General features: G+C 36.7%; 1 long non-coding RNA gene across 1 annotated transcript; it reads right to left on the bottom strand.

The window, feature by feature from the left end:
* Positions 1–1,968: 1,968 nt before the first annotated feature.
* Positions 1,969–5,464, bottom strand: LOC118161368. The gene is made up of 2 exons (XR_004747976.1): positions 5,347–5,464; positions 1,969–5,311 (listed from the first exon to the last, which is right to left on the bottom strand). It is a non-coding gene; the product is annotated as an uncharacterized LOC118161368 (long non-coding RNA).
* Between the last annotated feature and the right edge of the window lie 17,020 nt (positions 5,465–22,484).

Genomic DNA, 22,484 nt, shown 5'->3' with positions numbered 1-22,484 from the left:
CAAATTTCCCAGCAGACAAATTTAGTATTGCTAACTTGCTACTAACTCTAATTCTTGCCAATTCTCTAATTTTCTCAAATTGACATTTTGCTGAACATCATAATAAATACAGAAACTTCTTTCTTTTCCCAGCAACTGTGAGCACCACAACAATCTCTCCTGCCTGATCAATAATCTATGTGAGACCTTTAACCATTTCTTCTCTTTGGTGGCCTCATATGAATCTCACAGCTTTTCCTGATCTGGACTTCTAGGTTTGGGAACGGATATGAAAAGTGTAAACATATACACAAACACATTGATGAACATACTGAAAGATTGAAAATCTTTCAGTGTTTGTGTTTGTTTGTTTTTCCCCCTGAAAACTTCAAGCAAGAGCACCTGGGTAACCTTTCTCAATACACTCCAAAGTGCAAGAGGGACAATACCACAGTTGCAGTAAATGGTTAAAAAATGGTTAAAAAAAAATCATTACATTGTAAAAGTGTTATACTATGGTGTGAACTTGCTCTGAGGTGCAGCCTGCACTCTTCCTTCCCAAGCATTTACCTTAGTCAGCAAGCTTCTAACTACATGTTGGAATGGGATGTAAGAGTGGTCCTTTGTTTTCTTTGTGAGTAATACTGATATACAGGCAATCAGGGTGTATCTGTGACTTGAACATGTTCTTTTGGTTAATCGGAAGCAGGATGTGTGGTGGCCTGCTGAATGTATTTCCACTCATGGGAAAGGGTCAAGTCAACTGGAGACCAGAGCGGATTGTACAATATACAGGTGCGGTATAGTGGACTGTTCTTGTGTTTATATTTAAATGCAGTTATGTTTAAGTTTGTGCTCCACTGGACCAAGGCCGGGATGCTCACCACTATGCATACCCAAAATGCTTATAACATTTAAGTTAGATCTTGTCAGGTATTTTACATTAACATGGTAATTCTGACGAAAAATGCACTTGTCACAAAAAATTGAATACTTTTTTTTTTTTTTTTCAGGGTCATAGTGCAGAAATCAAAACTACAAATATCATTATAGTATTATAAAATATTTTGCTAAATTATATAAAATTCATTTTCAGATAAGTTCAATATTAAATAACATTTCTTTCTTAACTATATGGGAATGATTGTTCAAACAGCTCACATTTACATGGCCTGAACAGTTTACAGCATTGTTTTTTTGCATATTAGGAAGTGGAATTGCACTTATCCCAACTGCTTACAGTGTCTTCAGAAATCCAAAAAGAGTGGGAGAATATCACATGGCTTTGTGAGACATAAACAAACTAGGCAGACAGTTTCATAGAAGAAAAAAAATGTCTGCCAGCTTTGTCTCTGTTTGCTATATTGCAGTATCATAATGGAATTAAGTTTAATGCTTAAGTGAGCAGAAGTGAGTGTCTTCACCTGTAGAACCACTGGGGAAAAAAAAAAAAAAAAAAAGTTTGTCACTATACTGTACGAATACTTCTGTTTCAAGGTTTCACCTAGGTTTACAATCATGATAAGTACTGACACATGGCTCCTCCCTGATCTGTCAGAGCCATTGTATCTTACTGAATTTTTCTAGACCATCAAAATGGCCTTTCACACCCATTTGGATTGCTGTGGTGGGCCGGTGTCTGGTTCACTGCAACATGGTGGTAAGCCACAATGTCCCAAGAGATACAAGTCTTTCTGGAGTGCAAAGCTGGCATTTGTCATTTTAGCCTCCTTGTATGTAGCACTGAACAGTTCTGCCATCCCCAAGGAAAAGGGCCAGAAACTAACCTTGATTAACGTTGGTTTCATTCATCTGGCAGTTCCCTCAGCTTTTTTTTTTTTTTTTTTTTTTTTTTTTTTTTTTTGAAGTTATTCCCAGGTTTCTAGCTTTCTATTTATAATGCACGTAATGTCCCCTACTGGTGGTTTATTCATGGAGTGTAGTGGTGGAAAAATATGTATTAGAAGCAGACAGTATTAGTCCTAGATGTACTGGTTGTCTCTGATTTTATTGAACAATTGTTTTTCTTGCCTGCAGGCACTGATTCATTACAAACTGATCCAAAAAACAACCTTGGATTTCAAATAAGTAACTGAGGTCAGAAATTTGGCATGAAGTGTTTAAACCAATAGTGGAGGATTACTTTATTACAAAGTTAGGCTGATATTTTCAGAGACAAGAATAACTCCCATTAACATTGTTGGCACTCATGTAGCCTAATCCCAAGCACGTAACTTAGAAAACTTCCCCCTGTGTGGACAAGTGTTCTCAATGAGTTTCTAAATTTATAGAAGCCTCAAAAGCCCATAGTCTCTGAGTTTTGTTGTTAACGTCTACAGTTAAATCCCAAAGGTGGGGCTCCAGCATAGCAGCAAGCAGCATTTTTACTAGGCCAACAACATTCAGCAAAGATATATTAACATGTGTATATTATACATTCTTATTTTTACACAAAATTTTCATGATTCTTTTTAGCTCTATTCCCAATAGGTGTCTGAAGCACCATTTCTCTAATCTCTACTGACTAAGAAAACATGCAGTATATTAGGCAGTAGTAATGATTACCAAGTGCAGGGCCCCTGCTGTTAAACTCAAATGACAAACTCATCATGAGCTCTGTTTCTGATGTTCAGCTGCTTTACCTCATTATTCTCCAAGAAGCAAAGTTGGCAAGTCACCACTCTTCTCTGAGAATAGACTGACAACATAACAAGAAAAGACAAGACTTATATCATGATTTCCAGAGGATGGAAAAATGCTTTCTTGGTTGATATTTCTGTTTATAACTTCCAAGGACAGTATGAAAATAACTTGTAAAATAACAACAACAACAGAAAGTTGTCATGACCTATAAGCTTTCATTATAATTTCCATTCTCTATAGTTGTCTGAAATCTGAACCCAAGTCAGGCTTGCAGTGTTGCTGTGTCTTGGAGTTCATGAAAGAGAAGTTTCTTGTTGAGCAATTGTATTCGTGAATGGCAGAAAGCTGCAAAGGCTGTTAACATGTCAGAATAAGAAGATGAAGCAAGAATCTCACATCTGGATATACCTGAAAAAGCTGTTTCTCAAGGAGGTGAGGGTATCATTTTTCTTACTTTTTGGTATTGTAATTGCTATCAGTTTCCTCCAGATGAAATTCACTCTTCCACTCCCCCTTTCTTCACAAAGGCAGAGCTTCCTGGTTGTAGAGAAATCTTGAGTCAAAGAAACAGGCAATCATTCTATGTTTACTGTCTTCTGGTTTTTAGTTATCAATCTATATACAGTCGTACGAAGTTATGTTAGGTATATTTTGCTAGGTCTCAAAACATTGGTTTGCTTGTTGCTGGCAGACATCCCCCATATTTGATTATCATAATGTCTTCCTGGGAGGGAAAATGTAGAACAAAGACAGTGCTGTCTGCAAAATTAATAAATATATTTTAAAAATGCACAGCATAGTTTTCTGAACTCCTCATCTTCCTCTGTCCTGGTTCAAGCAATAAAGACTATGTAAACCATGAAAGATCTATATGCCCCACCTAGCATCTAGTAGTATTGTTGCACTCATTTGTCATTTTATTATGAAGGCCAACACAAAGACTAGGAGTGTTCAGGATCCCAGCCTCCTCCAGGGAGGTAGAAATTGCCACTTACTGATAATCCTAGCTGGCAGCAAATGTCCTTGGGGGCTGATGTCCTTAGGGACTGATGATTTTATATCAGTCCTGAATTCAGTCCTGAATTTGGTCCTGAATCTTTGCTTGCTTTGTGTTTTGGGAAACAAGAAGCATTGGCTACAAGGAGTTGATAAAGCCTAATAGGAGCAGAGCTGGTCTAGACTATAGAGGTAACCTGCATGGTGACATGAAGCAGGGCTGGACACCTACAGGGAACAACCTCTTCTGTGAGTGAGAATAGTGGTGTGCCATTGTTGTCGTTGTCTGCTTTTGGCCATGATATCAGAAAGGTTATTTTGTCTTGATAGAGTGAAAGACAAATATTTGGAGTGAGATAATATTTGTCTGAGAAAGACAAATAAGGTGTGGATGATGAGGTACGTATGAAGGAAGATAGATCAGTGTAAGTCATGCAGGACAGTTGGGTAGGCCAGGAAAAGTGGAAGAAAAGCAGTTACCGGTTGACAGCTGGGAGGACAGAGAAAAGAAAATACTGGGAGAGAAGGGGACAAGTGGAAGTCTTTATAGGGAAGGAAATGTGAACCTTTAGGGGGGTTAAATACTACAGTTTTCAATATTTTTAACTCCATAGAGGGTCAAAAAGATAATAGTGAGGCATTGTTGTGGCTGATCAATTAAACTATCTTCCTGAAAATTATTTACTAAAAAGAAAGACATGATTACAATAATGATTTTTTTTTTTTTTTTTTTTTTCAGCAAAGATATTTGTAGGTGAGTTCATATTCATATTGTTATTGCAAATAAATGTTTGTTTGAAGACTCGGGAATACACAAAGTCCATTTTGGGGATCTACTCATTCTTCAGCATTCCTATGTTGGATTTAGCTGCACTGCTGTAAAGATGATCTAATAATAGTTTTAGATTAAGAGAACCAGCTATTATTCCTTATCAAAACTTCTGAAATCCTCACATGGTAAATTCTTCACCAGTTTGTTAGCTTCACCCTATGCAGTAGTACCTTAAGAAAGAACTGTATAAGCAAAGTAAGTTCTCTAACACCAAGGTTAAGGTGAAATATTTACTACATACCTGTGACAAGAACCTCTAGTTATTATTATTTTTTTTTAATCTTATTGTCAGTGTACAGTTTATTTTTTAAAAAATGTGGAATCCCTTAATCCTGTGCTTCAGTTTTGCTATGTGTACAAATGAAAGGTGACGCAGAAGGAGCACTCTGGACTGAATATATAGCCTTGCTTGTGACAAGTTCTCAACTTCTTCCTGACAAGTCCAGTCCTCTCTGTATTCATTTGAAATCAGATACGTGCAAATTGTTTTGTAGTGGTAATAATATATTCCTGGTAAGAAAAGGAAAAGGTAAATGAATTTCCTCTTGAAAGCTGAGGTTGATGGTAAAGAGCATGGGCATATGCAAAAGCTTTCTAGATTCAGTTACTTCTGGAAAGGTGATTCAGGACCTAGGTATCAATATTTAAGTTAATGATGTATTTCAGTACCCCTAGATTTTTGATGAGTCTAGTTAAAGAGTTGTACTTACTCATAAGACATCCTAAATGGTGTGAGCTCAGATATGTAGATGGAATGAAACAAGGTTCTATGACAACTACTTTTGGAAAACAGGTAATTATCAAAGTACATATAATTTTAAATTTAACTTTCAAGTTTCTGAAAGTGTTCCTTCTTTTCCCCTTTACATCTGTTATTGAAGCAGCAAGCTGCACACTAACACAAAGAGTAAATACCTGGAAATTCACAGGTAGGCTAAAAGCTTTGGCATCAGCAAGTATTTACCTCATAATTCAGGATGCTCTTTCACAGCAGTATGTAGCAAGCCAAGGCCACGAGCCTCCCTTCACTCAGATTCTAAAAAAAAAAAAAAAAAAAAAAAAGTGATTTTCTACTGTCTCAATTCCATGAACTAGCTCATTTATTGATCACAGAAACACCAGTACAGGTGAGAAGGAAGGAGAGGAACTGCCTGAAGAGGGCAGGGATGAGGGGGAGACAGAACTCTCCTCCTCTAGTTTGTATTTGGGTATGACTTCACAGTCCCATGTTTTTGACACAATAGGGAGAATTGAAACACTGCAGAAAGATATAGTGTAGCTTGTTTTCAACTTGGTACATGTTGATGAAGAGTAGATTCCTCCCTCAGTCCATAAAGTGACTCTGGCATCTAAGCAAGGCATATATTCCTAGAGTATTTTTACTGAACATTAAAAATAGTTTATAATTGCAGGGTAAGGTAGAACACAGTATAAATAACAGTGGCAATTATATTGATAGATAGGTCTTTCCTTCCCAAACTGATTAGCTACTTTGGTTTAAATCCTTATACTTCTGTTGTAAGAGTATTTTTCTTCATAAGACAAAATGGACAAAATGAAACTAAAGTGTCTTCTCTTGTTCCATGTCATGGAACAAGAGTTTTGAACTGAGTTACTATAGTGACTTCAGAAGTACAGAATAATGTTATTAATGTAAATAAGCAAACATCATAAGAATTAAAAAAAAATAATTATATTGAAGTGACTTGTGAATTTTCTGTTTCACTTGTTTTGGATTTTATCAGAAGAAATTTACGTGTTTCCTCCCTTGTGCCATGTATATTTCAAACTGTTTTTCACTTGCTGTTTGTTTATAGAAACATCATTATTTCAAACAATTCACTTTTCAGTGTAGAGTCCTACATGGGCTGGAGTTTGTGAACATTACTTGAAAAGCTTACACTATAATTGGTAATGTATACTGGTAATATGAAATTGATTCTACATGCACAGTGCCAAGCCTGCTGTTTTTGCGGCAAATAAAATATTGGTTTTGTTACTTTATGTTAAAGAGCTATAACCCATCTGCAGATAATCATTTGCTTAAAGCTGTGTCTTATATGTTAAAATTTCACCCAAAACCTGGCAATAAAAATAAAATTTGTGTCATTTTAACTTCCATTATCATTGTTATGTGTTGGGACAAAAGGATTTTGAAGAAATGAAGCCAATGACAATTCTTATGATTATCATACTGATAACACAACTAGCTTCACATTCCCCTGTATTTGCAGCTACTTTATGAATCCTGAGGCTTAATTATCCAAGCTGTTGTTCGCTATGTGCGCAAACAAAGGAACTATATATCACATTATTCATATAAGGAAATCAGGTAGAATAATTACACTAATCTCTAACTATACCATTGTGAAACTCTTAGACGCAACCTATCTGCAGTGAACTGGAGTTGATGGCACATCAGCTGTGCTCAGTCCTGCACAAGTGTTTTACTGCTCTAGTTGGCACCACTTTATGCATCCTTCTAGTAAACACAGGGACTTTTATAACTGCAAAAAGTGGGAGCATAAAGTTGAAATATTCAACCAGAAAGCATACGTGTAGGGGCAAGTAGGCTGCTTCAAAAGTGAATGCCATAGAAGAGTATAAATTTGGTCATCTCATCAGTTCTCCATGCAGCATGGTGAAACATAATATATGTTGTTTTGTGCATTGTTTTCTGTGATGTATTAAACTGGCTCTGAGAAGATTAGCATGCTTTGTGCTTGTGTGATACTGCAATGTACTGAGCTTCACATATATTTCCTCCCTGTTGGAAAATACTTTATTTTCTTTAGCTTATTTTCTTTAGCTTTATTTTCTTTAGCATATTTTTCATATGACTGTAGTTCCTAGGTAGACCTCTCTTAAGGGTTTGTAAATAGAACTAAATTTCACCTGCTTCCTTGGTTGTGCCAAGAATGATGAGCACGGACCTGAAAGAGCAGGACAATTCTGCCAGAAGGGCAAAAGGGAAGAGCTAGGATTAAGAGGATGCAGTGAAGACTTGTGCTTCTTGGAGATCCTTCCCCTTCAGAAATAACAACTCATACATTCAGCAGGTATAAGCCTGGTTTTCTTGAGACTGAACATAAGCAAAAGAGGCAGTGGAGTCATGGCTGTTGTAGTCTTTCTGCAGTGTGATGCCTGATCTTCTTTATAGTGTCACAGTTCTGTAATAACACCACCTTACTTATATTTCTTGATGCCATTGATAGGTTTGTTGAATGGATAGTCTTCTTGTCCATATTCTCAAAAGGCAGTTAACTGCCTCTTCACTCGAATTCAATGGGCATTAGATACCTAGGTGCAGGTTGGGCATACAAATAGGTCTGAAGACTGAGTGCATCTGATCTTTGCTGAGTACCCTTTACCAGGTGTCCCTTTCAAGTGATCCCTGCCCTTTCTTACTTTTCTTTCTTGAAATTTTTACACATTTCAAACAGGCAGGCCTTGGATATTTTACTGCATGGCCTATACTTGTGAACTTCAAATGAGCATAAAGCATTTTTTGCTATTTACTTCACTTAGATTTAGATCAGGCTTAGATGCAAGGAGGTGAGATGTAAACATACTTTAAACATATAGAGTTTTGCAAAATCCTGTATTTGAGTAAAGAGAAAGTAGGGGAAGCCCATCTCTAGTGAGTGATATGAAGTATGGTCTCTGCTCTGCTTGGTGCTATACTCTGTACCTGAAAATGCCAGCTGGAATAGGTGTTTTTAGTTCCTAAAAACGTGCTTGTAAGTGTATCAGGATGACCCCCAGTTTTCATGTGAAATTGTATCACTTGACATTAGTGGAGGTTCCCAAGACAAGAGCTCCCAGATTTCACCCAAAAGATTTAGGGATGACAAGTGTTTTGAAAGAAGGCCCTTCCATCCCATGCTTAATTTCCCCTATTGATTTGTTAAAGGCTAGAGTCTGGGGAAAGGATTGGCTTTTTTTGCATGTTACAACACATCTATGAACTCTGGATTTTCTTAGCGGTCCAGACCTAAATACAGGCAGAGAAAGTTGGGTAAAAAGGAAGAAAGCATAGATAATATATGGTGAATAGCTAACAAGTTGAGATAGGCAGGTGACTAATAACTGTAATTCTGTATAAACTGTATAAAACAATCTGAAATTTTGAACTTTTAAATCTTTTTAAAGATATTAGTATTACAAACAGGCATTTGTTATATTGAAATTGAAGAAAACAAGCAAATCAAATAACTCTTACTTCTAAGCATTTAGATTGTGATTGGCAGATCTGAACTTCTGACAACCTAAGGATTAATGTTTCTTCTTTGGAACCAGCTGGTCCTTTACCCAAAGAATTGAGTATCGGCTTGAGAATAAAAAGAGAATGGGAAAGAGAAAAAGGGAAAGGGAAAGAAGGGAAAGGGAAAGGGAAAGAGAAAGGGAAAGGGAAAGACAGAAAATGATTGATTGATTTATGTTTTTGTTTTTGTTTCACTTTTCTTTTTCTTTCTTCTAAGTCTTTCTGGATTTTATTCTCTCTCTCTCTCTCCTCTTCTCTCCCTATATTCTCGCTCCACCACTTGACTGTATCATACTGTGTTGCTGGTTGCTGAGGTGCTGCTTCACCTTCTGCAATGTTGCTTGATCTTTGATTTCCTGTGAAGCACAATGAATCTTACATTAGAGTGTGCAGAGTCAGGTGGTGTGCCATCTGTTCCCAGGCTCTGAAAACACTGAGTAACAGAGAGCAACAGAAAGCAACAGCTACACCAGTTTCATCAGAATATTCATATTCACACAGTAACAAACAAGCAGATGACTGTTTTCAAGCACAGAAAAAAACATTTTAGTTTTCCAACAGTTACCTATTAAATCTAACATGTTGAGGCTTTTTTGTTGTCATTGTTGGTTTTTTACTTATTGAAATACATTTATTATCAATTAACATGTCTCAGTCATAGAAGATGTTTAAAAAATCATCCTATTTAGGTTATTTGATGTTATAGAAACCATGTGACTTAGTTTGAAAAATAGTTTTAATTTAACTGTATTTATCATCTGTGCATGCAGCAACTGAAAGATAGCTGGAACAGCTGCAAAACTGTGATACTAGCATAGTGCAGGTAATGCAGAAAAGATCAGTGAATCCCTTGCTGCCCACTTATGATAACTCTGTTTTCTTTCTTTTTGTTTGTTTGTTTCCTTTTAATGTGGATTAACATTCTGTTAAGAAAATATTATATGTATCTGGTTTGCAGTTAGAAACCCCCATGCTACCTTAATAAACATTGATTACGAATCACAGGCTACCACTGTTTTACTTCTATATTTTCTTAACTGCAGTTTAATCAGACAAAAAATAAATACCTTGCCTGCCTTAGCATATGCTCATTGGTTGTGAATAATTCAGCTATAGACTCAAAGTTGCTAAGACATATGCCTCTAATTCTTTAACGTTTCACCCCATGATAATGCTAGAATAGTTTAAGTCAGATTTTAAGAAGCCCAGAATTGCTTTAACTACTTTACTAAACATTGTGCTTATTATAGAAGAAACTAGAGGAAAGATTTATCACATTTTTAGAAACCATTTAAAAAGCTTCATTGATCTTCCTGCACTTTAACTTTCCAACACACTTGTTTTGAAGCACTATATTACAAAGGGAATATAAAAGGTCAAAAAATATGATTCTGCCAAAAAAAAAAAAAAAAAAAAAAAAAAAGGAAATGAGGGAAAGGAAGAAGCAGACTTGCAGTTCATCCTGGATACTGTTTTTTCAGTGCCCCTTTCGAATGCCCTCCATCTCTCAAAGTACAACACTCCGGTAAAAATAAAGTGTGTCTAATGGTGAGGTTCTCTTATTCCCTTTTGTGCTCATGATTTGATGAATGATTTTGAGCAAATTACTGTGTGCTATATATATATATATATTTTTTTTCTGTACATGAGTAGGGACAATGATGACAACACTTTAGTTTTTGAGTCAGGTATGTTCAAATATTTTACAACCATGTATTTACATTGCTCCATAACTTCCTTGAAAGATTACATCTGTCTAGCTGGGTCCCACACCTAAGCTGTATAATTGTATAATACATTTACATACTTTTATATGTATTGTTTTATGTACATATGTGAATTATATACAGTGTATATAAAATATAGTTATATGAATAGGCATACAAATCCCCTTTGTCATGGAACAATGTAACTGAATGATTATAAAGCATTTGGAGATGTCTCGATCCAAGATATTGTACTAGCATGAAGAAAAAATTTATTTCTAAAAAGGAATGCTGAGCCATTCACTGTTGCAAACAGGGCAATGGGGAAACAGGGTAATGGGGAAAAACGTCAGATGACTTGAAAAGCTGACATAAAATTAGTCTGTGGGCTTGGCAAATGACGGAAGCAAAATTGATTTTGCTTTTTCTGAGTTTGGAATGACATCTATCTGTTAGTTTGCAGAGGAGATAAGACTTTTTTGCAGATAGGAGTAAATTCAGATTATGACACTAAAATGCAGAAAAACAACAACAAAAAAAAAACAAAAATAAATAAATAAATAAATAAATAAAACAGTAAAGTGAGACATGACTTCTGATTTTCAGCCTGGACCCAGTTCAATGACCAGCTGGCTCAGTTCTATGTTTCATGTCTAATTAGAATCAATTAAACAAAAGACTTCTCATTGCTTAACTTGCAGGTATGTCCTAGATCTATGAGGCTTAGAAGTCCTGTAATCAGATATCTTAAGCTTTTAACCTTCAATAATTGATCTGTAAAAGATGCTTCCTTCTCATTCTTCTCCTTGAAGCCTTCAGGAACATGCATCAGTTTATTCTTTACCTGTTAATTACTTATCTGAATATAAGAGAGTCTAACCCTACATTCACTTATCTAAGTGGTATTTCTATTGAACTCAATGAATTTGACTGCACTGCTGCTGGTTGGAGGTCAGTCCTCTTTGAACTAAAGGAAATGCATAGGTGTCAGACCTGTACTCTCTAACTCCAGGTATGTTGAAAGACATGAACAAATGTACATAGATAAGCAGAAGGCTAGGTCTGATGTTTTTCCCCAGCCTGTATAACAATGTCTGTAAATATAAAGCATAGTGCAGGTAAAAATGAGCTACCTCTAAAGGAAGAATTAGGAGCAACCTGCTATAGCTGCAGGTTGCATCCTGAGTAATTTATTTATTTATTTATTTATTTATTTATTTATTTCTGCAAGGTAAATGAGAGATCTTAAAGATCTTAACTAATCCAGCTCTCCTAGAGTTACAACATGGCTGCAAAAGATTTACTCTTTCACATGCAAGAAAGCACAGTCCCTGGTCTGAAAACAGGCTACTGAGACAGTTTGGGCTGTGAATTTGACTACATTCACCTTGGAGGCCTCTGGCAAAGCAGCAAAATCAGTAACAAAACTAGAGCTTTATCACAGTGACTGAAGGCTTGTTCTTCATACGTAATACCAACTTTAGTCTGGCTAAGGGTCCTTATTTTGAGCAAATAAATGGAACCCCCTGTCTCTAAATCACATGTTCATGCATTCAGGTTGGCCAAGCAGGGATCTCATAGCCTGATGTTTGTTCTGTTGGGGTCAAGTTTTGAATTTATCCTATTTGTACTCCTTCAGATATTAAAAGTATTTTCTAAACAACAGTGATTACTAGAGCTGTTAATGTTTTTCAGTAATTAGCCTCACAGACAATCTGTTTAAAGTTAACTGAAATGTTTGTTATTGTTTATTTATTTATTTTTTCTTCTTAAAGAGAGAGTGGAAAGGGGTGCATTTAGCTGAACAGCAGCCTTGTACCTCTAGGTACAAAAAGCAGTCCTGGTGGTGAAAAGAAATTGTCCTTCAGTTCCTTTAAAATGTTTTGGATGTCTGTCAACTTCCCTTTGGAAACTACCGGAATTCCATCATGTCAACAATTGCTATAGACTGACCTGAACTGGGGTGCATGCAGGATACAGGGGAGGTCTACAAAGACCATCAGGCTGCTAGGATATTGGCAGCAAAGGCAGCTCAGTGTACATGCATCTAGGAGAACCTATAACAAGAGTTAGAGTTGGGAGGGGGAGATGGGATGGTGTGAGATTGGACTTACTCTATATATCTGTTTGGATTTAAACCTTTAACTGTATAATCTCTTTCTCTGCTGCTTTTTAAAATTTCATTATCCATTGCAATTATGAGCCTAAATTAAAATTAATGCTGACCCATTGACTTGAATAGGTGATGGCTCTAAATTTCAGGGAGTTGAATTTGCCTATGTTCACATTTCCTTCAATTACAATGACAGTGGTTTTAATTTAGACTAATATTATCTGCTACATATTTGTCTTTCTACTGCCAGCTAGGGTCTCCATGGAGAACCTGTGAGTTTGTGACATAATTACTAGAGATAATTTCCAAAATGCCAGAAGTTTTAGGCAATCCCTTTTCATATTTTTTTTTTCCTCAAATATGTTATCATTCCTATTTGTTTAATATTTATATATATTTAAATAATAATAATAATAAAACTATAAAGTATATTCCAGCAGCTATACTCTGCTTTAATCACAATTTTACTGATATACCAATTTAAGATTTAATTAAATAAATAATTTTAAGTAATGTTTATTTTGTAACTTTATTATTGTACTAAAGGCATTTTGTTAAAGAAAGTGATGGTGAAACATTTCGAGGTCCATATATAATTGAGATAGATGTTGCCCATCTGTCTTTCTAAAACACTAAAGAAAATTGCAGTGGCAAATACAACCTCAAATTATCCCAGATTTTAAAATCTATCATGTGATAGTTTTCAGAGGGTTGCTGGATACAAAATGCTAGCAATCTATATTACTACATACCAGCCTATAAGCCTTAGATGAGATTTCACCAGACAGAACATGCTCAATCTGAAACATCAAAATGATGTGGTCTGAATCACAATTCCGACCACATCACATGTATTTTCCTGTATTCAAACTACTGCAGTGCACAACCCTGTTCAATATGAGATTTCTGAATTAAGAAATACATGCAAAGATCCATGCATCTACATTAATATAAACACAGGCTAACTGAATTCTCAATGACAAAAACAGTAGAAAATATGTTACTTCTTTTGACCAGATTAAGCCAAATGTCTGATACTACACTCATGTTTTAGAAGGTAAACTCACATGACTTGTTCACTTGGCTACAAATTATTCTTGAAGAAATATAAACTTATTTCGTGCTCTGTCACTTGCACTTAAGGAGAAAACTGCATCTAGGTATAAGCCCAGTTGTGAATATATATCAGTCGCAACTATTTTCGTAAGTAAAAAAAAGAGTACTCTTTTTTGACCTGTCATATCATCTTTTGAGAAGACAGTATGTGTTGAAATTGATATTGAAGTATAAAAAACTATAATGCTGCTTTACTGGGGGCTGAAGTAGAGCAACAATATGCAATAACTTGGCAATACCTAATAACTTGTCAGCTATGTTTAATGTATATTTTTATGCCTTCATAGATGAGTGGTAGCTTAACCATAAGCAAGAGGGTGCCATAAGATGTAACACAAAATATTTTTTTTTTTTTTTTTTTTTTTTTTTTTTTTTTTTTTCTTAAAATGCCTACAGTTATGTTGGATTTTTGGGACCTAGTCTGATAATATTTGCTGCTTACCATATATGAATATTAAGTATTTTTCTTTTTCAGAAATTAAATCACACAGAATCACAGAATTTCTAGGTTGGAAGAGACCTCAAGATCATCGAGTCCAACCTCTAACCTAACACTAACAGTCCCCACTAAACCATATCCCTAAGCTCTACATCTAACCGTCTTTTGAAGACTTCCAGGGATGGTGACTCCACCACCTCCCTGGGCAGCCTGTTCCAATGCCTCACAACTCTTTCAGTAAAGAAGCTCTTCCTAACATCTGACCTAAAACTCCCCTGGCGCAACTTTAGCCCATTCCCCCTCATCCTGTCACCAGGCACGTGGGAGAACAGGCCAACCCCCACCTCTCTACAGCCTCCTTTAAGGTATCTGTAGAGAGCGACAAGGTCGCCCCTGAGCCTCCTCTTCTCCAGGCTGAACAAGCCCAGCTCCCTCAGCCGCTCCTCGTAGGACTTGTTCTCCAGGCCCCTCACCAGCTTCGTCGCCCTTCTCTGGACCCGCTCAAGCACCTCGATGTCCTTCTTGTAGCGAGGGGCCCAAAACTGAACACAGTACTCGAGGTACGGCCTCACCAGAGCCGAGTACAGGGGGACAATCACCTCCCTAGCCCTGCTGGTCACACTATTTCTGATACAAGCCAGGATGCTGTTGGCCTTCTTGGCCACCTGAGCACACTGCTGGCTCATATTCAGCCGACTGTCCACTATCACTCCCAGGTCCTTCTCCGCCTGGCAGCTCTCCAACCACTCATCTCCCAGCCTGTAGCTCTGCTTGGGGTTATTGCGCCCCAGGTGCAGGAAGCATTTAGATGCATTACAACATCAGTATGTATTTGTTAGCGATGTTTGAAAAATACATAATTTTAATTGTACTTGCTTGAATTATTTCAATGACAGGGTTGTGAATTAGCATTCTCAGACATTTAGTAGTAAGAATAGTGTTGGATATATAAGAGGACAAAAAATATACATAGTTTTTCACCAATTGTTAAAGTATTACAGAAATGTTTCAGCTCTAGGTATATCTGACAGCTCGTATAGGTTGGAAAATTTCTTGAATATGAGCACAATTTAGAGCTATAAAGAAGGATCATGGAACCCCTCTCCCACTCGCCCTATTCCTACCAGCAGATGAAATGAATACAATAGTAAACAGGAAATAAGAGTCCTTTCATATTTAAAATATATGGAATAAGGGTAGGAAAAGATGGGGCAAACTGTTCAACTTGATAATGGTTCTGTGAAGTTGTCTACTCATTTACAGGAATATTGACACTACTCAGGTTCCCTTTTAAGAACTGGGATGACTTGAGTCCTATATATTTGTGTGTATGTAAATATTTGGTTCATTGAAAAACAAAAATAATGTAAGACTTCACAGTACCATTTCCCAGATTTTGAGTGGCCAGTAAAAATGTTCTTTTGAACTTAAACTATTTGTTCAGCTCTTGACATCTCTAGACATGACCACCACCAGCAAAACAAAACACCATTCCTCTCATATATTCTTCTCCTGTTGCAAAATATAACATAGGTCATCAGGAAAGTGTATTTTTTTGCATTACAAAACAACCAGAGGTTATAACAGAAGTTCAGCTAGAAGCATCCTTTGAAATTTGCACTACAGGAAACAAACCCACCAAGACTTACAGAAAAGGCATGCAATTACAGAAGTTTACAGTATCTGGAAAAAAAAAAAAAAAAAGTGTTGATTTTTTCAGGAGTATGCTGTTCCCTTCCCAATTATGTTGTTGTTGTTGTTGTTGTTCTTTGCAGACTATCTTTAATTGGAAAATTGTTTAATAAATCCTCACACTTTATGTCATCAAAGACAGACATAGCGTGTGTAAATATTCATTACCACTTCATGTTTAAAACCACTTTGATAAATTAACTTCATAACCTTTAGAGAACAGGAAGAGACAGGAAGCCTGGATGTAACAGAGACAGTGCATTAAAAAAAAATGGAATAAAAAAAAAATGTAACCCAACACAGTCTTTTGAAAATGTGCTTAGAAAGATTTTGATTGTGTCTATTAGCAGAAATGAGATTTGCATTAGGTCTCTTAGCAGGGAAGACAAATTATCTTCCTAAACTGTCAATCTCATTTTTCTGTCTGTATGAGTTGCTTAGGCCACTGGATTTATATACAACTAAGATCCCTGTGGACCTAATTCCTGCGGATATTTAGTAACCTAAAACAATGACATGGAGTGGGAAAGTTCAACTATCCTAGACAAGTTGCAGATAATATCCCTGAATGTTGCTCAGTCCTCACATTTGCATACCAAGTACTAGTCATCCAAGACTTTAATGATAACATGTCTTAACCAAAATTTCACAAGACAGTCTGGTCTCACTTCATGTAAAATGCTATTAAGATCATTTTCTTAACTCATTTCTTTGATCAAATTGCTCTTTTCTTTGCTTCCTTTCCCACGTTTTTTGTGTCAGAGTTGCACAGCTTGCCTTCACCCTTGAGGTTCTCCAGAGGCTCTTTCCACTCCTCCATATCCTTCCTATTCACATCTGAGCAGCCAATAATGACTTCTTCTCTATTCTCTTTTTGTATCTTCAATCACCTTTGTGCTTTCTCTCTCTCTGCTCTTCTTGCTGTGGAAAAATTCCCAGTAACTAGATACACAGCTATTTTATCATCATTCTTTCTCTTCCTCCTTAGAAACCTTTTTTTTGGGGGGGAGTCATAAATTTTAGCAAACAGCTGACAACACTTAAAATGTGAATAGGCTTCGACCCCTATCAGTCAAATATTCTCTCTCTCTCTCTCTCTTTTTTTTTTTTTTTTTTTTTTTCCCCTGTTATTCCTTCATATATCTGTATGCATCTGTTGTCTCTTATCATACACAATGGTGTATGATAGATAATATTAACAAAGCTAGATGCAGAATAGAGATCAAATATTTGGAATAACTATAATTGGAATGGTATGGTCATGAGCAGTCTTCTGTGTCTTATGTGCAGTGTTGACATGTCCTTAAATTGTAATCCTTCTGAAGCTAGGACTGTATTTTTGGCAAGAGTAGCCTAGCCGCAGTTTGTAAATAGGTCTCCTAAATATGAAAGCAATATGAATAATTATGAATAATGCCAACAAAAAACATCCTGTTATCAGACAAGCTGATTAGCAGCTGTAGTAAAAGTAGAAGTTTGGTCTGTATGAAGTGCTGAGAAACAAGCAAATAAAACATCCTACATCACTTTGTACCAGCCTACTTCAAGGTTTACTTGTGCTAACACTTAACAGCATATGCACATCATGCAATTTCTTCTGGTTTAATTAGAGATCTGTGAGGAGTGAATTCTCTGGAGACAAAATCTCCTGCTTATCCTATCCACTAATTATCTGTTTTTACTTTGAACAGATATTTTATATTAGAATATACTGTTCTTGAGTAGGAAAAAAGTTATTCTGACCTTTGATGTGACATAATGCATAGTGAATGAATATAGAGAATGTGATGAAAAGTAGTTAGATTGGTCTTTGGAGTGCTCAGGTATAAAACAAATAAAAAGAAGCATATGAGGAATTCTTAAGAGAGTGTTACCTCTTGTTTTTAAAGCACTAATAACAATTTAATTGCAAACCACTAGATGTTGTTATTCACAATCTAGTGAGGTTTGTTCTCCTAGCTAATTTGGTTCATTTTTGTTGCTGAATAATATGTAAATTGTTTTACAGTATAATGGCACATTATTGTGCCTCTCTATTTAAGCATTGTGAATGAGAAATATTACAGGTGCCAATTCACCTTAAGAGAACTCTCACAAAACTGAGGAGGTGAAAGTGCATAAATAATCATGAAAAGCAATAAGAATGGTCAATATTAGAAAGAAGACAGTAATGACACAGTAACAAGTAGCAGCATCTAGGTGCTACTGTTCAGTTGTTATCTGTCAGTTTTGGAGATGTTACTATTTCCACATTTTCCTTTCCCATGCTACTGGATGAATCAGGTTTGACTTTTGCTGTAGGAAATATAACTACAAGGTCCTTTGCTGCAGTGTAACAGGTACACTGTGATGTTGTATTATATATTCTCCTTTTGAGGAAGTCAAAACAAGAAGGTAAGACAACTTGTGGTCAGCCACCACTTTGTTGGTTAGAGCCAAACTAAACAACCTGCTGTTCAGCGTTGGCCTCAAAAGCTGTGTTTGTTTTGCCCTCAGCCTCATGTTGCTCAGCTGTGCACAACATCAAGGGAGGTGGGAGGAAGCAGGACCCCTTGGGCCTGGTGGCTGGAGCAGCTCCTGGAGCTGCTAATTTGATGCCCCCTCAGGCTGAGGAGAGCACAGTCCCTCTCCATTCTCCTAGGAGAGTGTCTCTAACCGCTAAGCTATTACATGTGGTTCCTCCTTTGGATTTATTTTTGAAATAAAGCAATGAGGTCTGCTCAAAGAGCAATTGCTAAGGAGAGGATTTCAGGCTTAGAACCCCAGGTGGAAGGGGGGGTGTGTTTTCAAAATCCTGACCTGGGAACTGAAATTCCATGGGAGAGAATGGATTGCAGACATGATTGGCATTTCTTATTATCTAGATATAAGATATTCTCAGCCTCTTAGGAACCTTTTTTTTTTTTTTTTTTTACCATGTGAAGCTTTGAGGGACATTTTTTGTAGGTGCCTAACTTTCCACCTAAATGACACTGACAGATTAGGTATCTATGTCAGGTTTTGGAACTCCACTTGAGGGGTTAGAGGTGCCTGGCACTAGCAATAGCATGAATAGTAACAACAGCTTATAGCCTTGGATCATGCTCTTTTCCTTCATCTAGATCTGTTAATTATCTTGGATTTGATAAAATATGACTCTTTTCAAAGGGCTCAGGGAGAAGACATTAAGATACAGGGAATTTTTATCTTTATTATTGGACGGTGTCATCTTGTTATTACCCTGAGAACTGAACTGTTTTTACATGGCAGCCACTGACTTCATAAATTTCTAACCTCTCCTTAATACACAGCACTTATGGAACTAGGCAGAGGATCAAAACCATAATTTCATGTGTAAGAAATCTACAGCCAGTGGCCTTGCATCAGTTTTATGCCAGCGTAACTTCCTGGACTTCCAAGGAGTTGCTTCTGATATATACTAATCGGATGAGATCAAAATCAGGCCTATAATACAGTAGGCAATTCTGTTTGCTGCCCTCACTTCTTTGTATTACAGTCTTTATTATAAAGTTAATGCATTTATGAGGAAGGAATAAATAAAATACTGTAAAAGTACTTGAGAAAAAATATTTTCCTTTAGACAAAGTATACATGAAATAAAACAGGCATGGTGATTTGACTAAATACAACAATAAAGTAGAAACATTAACACCAGTATTGCAGTGGATTTTGATTCCTCACTCTTTTCACATAAATGACCTTCCACTTGGAAGTTAGAATTGTTCCTGGAGGTCTTCTACTAGCCATCACCAACCAGACTGAATTCTCAGGAATTCTGTTTTGCATCATTGGCATATAGGGAAATCATAGCTTCCCAATGACAACTAATGACATTTTTACAGACAAGGGCAGTCAGTCTGATAAAACATAGATATCTAAATTCAAAGAGGGAGTCAGAGAGTCTGCTTTCCATCACTGCCTAACTCTGATGGCCAGAACGAAAACAGATAAGTGGGACAGCAAATCTTTAGCTTATTGATTGAGGACACTGGCATGGTGTGTGCTAGATCTGGATTTTTATCTGTGTTTACTGGATTGTTTAAGCCTTGATACCTTCAATGGTCTGAATAAATAACAAACAAACAGACAAGTGAGACCTGACCCTGAAATCAGGACCTCCACTTCTGCTCAGATAAGCATTGTCAGAGACCACTGAGGAACACCACTGCCCTACAAACCAAGATGCTCATCCAGCCCTGTGGTTACTGAGTGCCTGCCTGTTCCCAGTGGGGCAGCAGGGTTGCTGCAGTGACTCTCCTTTGCCTTTGGGACTCTCCTAGAGTCTTGCTTCTGGAGGTGAAGATGTATATCTGAACACGCACACACACACATACCAAAGACTGCTGAAGGAACTGAACCACTATTTTAGTGCCTTACAAACAGAACTGTTATGCAAATGATGTGCTGTGCTGTGAGAAGGCACAGATTTCTTAGTAATTTTGTATTAACCAAAATGACAATTCTGAGGGCTCCTGTAACATGACAAGGCCTGGTCTCTTGATCTTGAAAGATCAGAAATAAAACTGGAAGATTGAGCCAAACCCTTGCACCTAGGTCTTGGCTCCCTACTTAATTTGTAGTATAGTCCCCTGCCCCTGCCTTGCAAGCCACCTGCTTTTATTCAGAAACTATACAGGGAGGATGAATATCTGTCTGTGTACTTTTATTTACCCTCATAGAGTGAGGGGTATCTTCATAGCCATTCACATGCCTACATTTTATTCATTATTGTGGTCTCAGTGTTAAACCTGAGGTTAATTCTACATTTCAGTTGGGGTCTGGAAAACTAAACCCTGGATTAGTATTTTATTCTGCTACTGGAAACAGTGTAGTCTGTAATAGGCTGAAGCTAATTTACCATGGCTAGTTTACCTGGTGTTTGAGCCAGATTGCTTCAAGCTACATGAAGGTATGCTGATTTAGCTACTCTAAAGAAAAATAATTTGAAATATAAGCTTTTTTTCTTTTTTGCTTTTTTTTTTTTTTTTTTTTTTTTTTTCCACTGAGGAACTTTCAGAATCAGAAAAATGTGTAAGAAAGGCATGACAGATAAAAAATGCTGACTCTTTAATAGCCTTGATTAGAAATTTTGTAATTGGGTATCATGTCAGTTATGTTACTGGCAGCAGTCATTGGGAATACATCTAAATCTCCTTTCTTTCTTTCTCTCTCAAACACTGCCATTCATTTGGGTGCCTATTCATGCATAATGTGATAGCCCTGGGGTGCAATTAATATTAGCATCTACAGAACTTAGTATGACAAAAAACATTGGCAGAATCATCTATGTAGCTGAAATTTGTATGGATTTGTATGGTATCACACACACAGAAAAAAAAAAAAAAAAAAAAAAAAAAAAAAGGAATTAGCCAAGGACACAAATATATTAATTAACTTATTAATATTTTACTAATGAAGAAAATTATGTTTTCCAAAAATGCATTCTCTATTTCGTCACTGTCCCAGCTATTTCAAATCTTTTGGAGAAATGCCTAGCAGGAAAGGTGTTCATTTCTGGGGAAGCATGGAAAATAGATAATTCTCAGAGAAAGCTAAATCTAATTAAAATTGGCCATTATGTTCAAATTGCTGCTTAACATAGGAACTTAATTTATATGTTTGTTAAGCAGATGTGAAAGAGATATTATATAACTTAAGTTAATACATGAAGTAACAAATAAATTTTTTATCTGGAAAATAAATAAAACCCACCTATCTGCTCAGATTTCATGTTTTACACTAACAACTTAAAAATGATTTTACTTTCTTATATTTCTTTTGGTTACCAGTGGCAGTAAAAAAGGTCCTGGCTCACTCAGTTCAGAGGTTCTTACCAAAGTAATAAAATGATGAACAGAAAACTGGTGCATGGCTGAATTCTTTCTCTGCTAATAGCAGCAGCAACACAGTTGCTTTCATGGACGGTACTTCCTGACTCAGAAGCTCCATGGTCCTCACATTTATCCTGTAAAAAAAGCATTTCTGTTCCACAATGCCATTCTAGGTGTAAATTCTACCAGTCTGAAAATTTTCAAAGTGTTTTTTCAATGTGTCTGTTTTAGGCAAAGCAGGAGCTGATGAAAGAACAGAGAGAACTGTAATCTAAAACTACTTGGATTATATGTCCTGACTCTTTCTCCAAGAGACCAGGCAAATGTGAAGAGTCTTCCCACCTCATCGTCAGGGAGAGAGATGTTTTCCCCCACCATCCTGTTGTGGACACTAAAGAAGTGAGTTCTGTTAGAACTGGTCTTATTTTTCCAGTTGCTACCATTCTTTTTGAGGAAGTTCTATTCATATTACCAAAATACAGAATAGCTGAGGTTGGAAGGGACCTCTGGAGATCTTCTACTCCAACCCTGCTGCTCAAGCAGGATCACCTAGAGCACATTGCACAAGATCATAACCAGTCAAGTTTTGAATATCTCCAGAGAAGTAGACTACAGAACTTCTCTGGGCAACCTATACCAGTATTCTGTCAAACTCACAGTAAAGTTTTTCCTCATATGGAGATGGAACATCCTGTGTTTTATTTTGTGCCCATTGCCTCTTGTCCTTGTCACTGGGCACAACCAAAAAGAGTCTGGTCCCATCCTCTTGTAACCCTCCCTTGAGATATTTTTATAGATTGATAAGATGCCCTCTCAGCCTTCCCTTCTCCAGGCTAAACAGGTCCAGCTCGCTCAGCCTTTCCTCATAAAGAG

Source organism: Oxyura jamaicensis, chromosome 2, assembly GCF_011077185.1.
Source record: "Oxyura jamaicensis isolate SHBP4307 breed ruddy duck chromosome 2, BPBGC_Ojam_1.0, whole genome shotgun sequence".
Taxonomy (NCBI): domain Eukaryota; kingdom Metazoa; phylum Chordata; class Aves; order Anseriformes; family Anatidae; genus Oxyura; species Oxyura jamaicensis.
The sequence above is the reverse complement of the archived record's forward strand: the minus strand, read 5'-3'. Positions and strand labels throughout refer to the sequence as shown.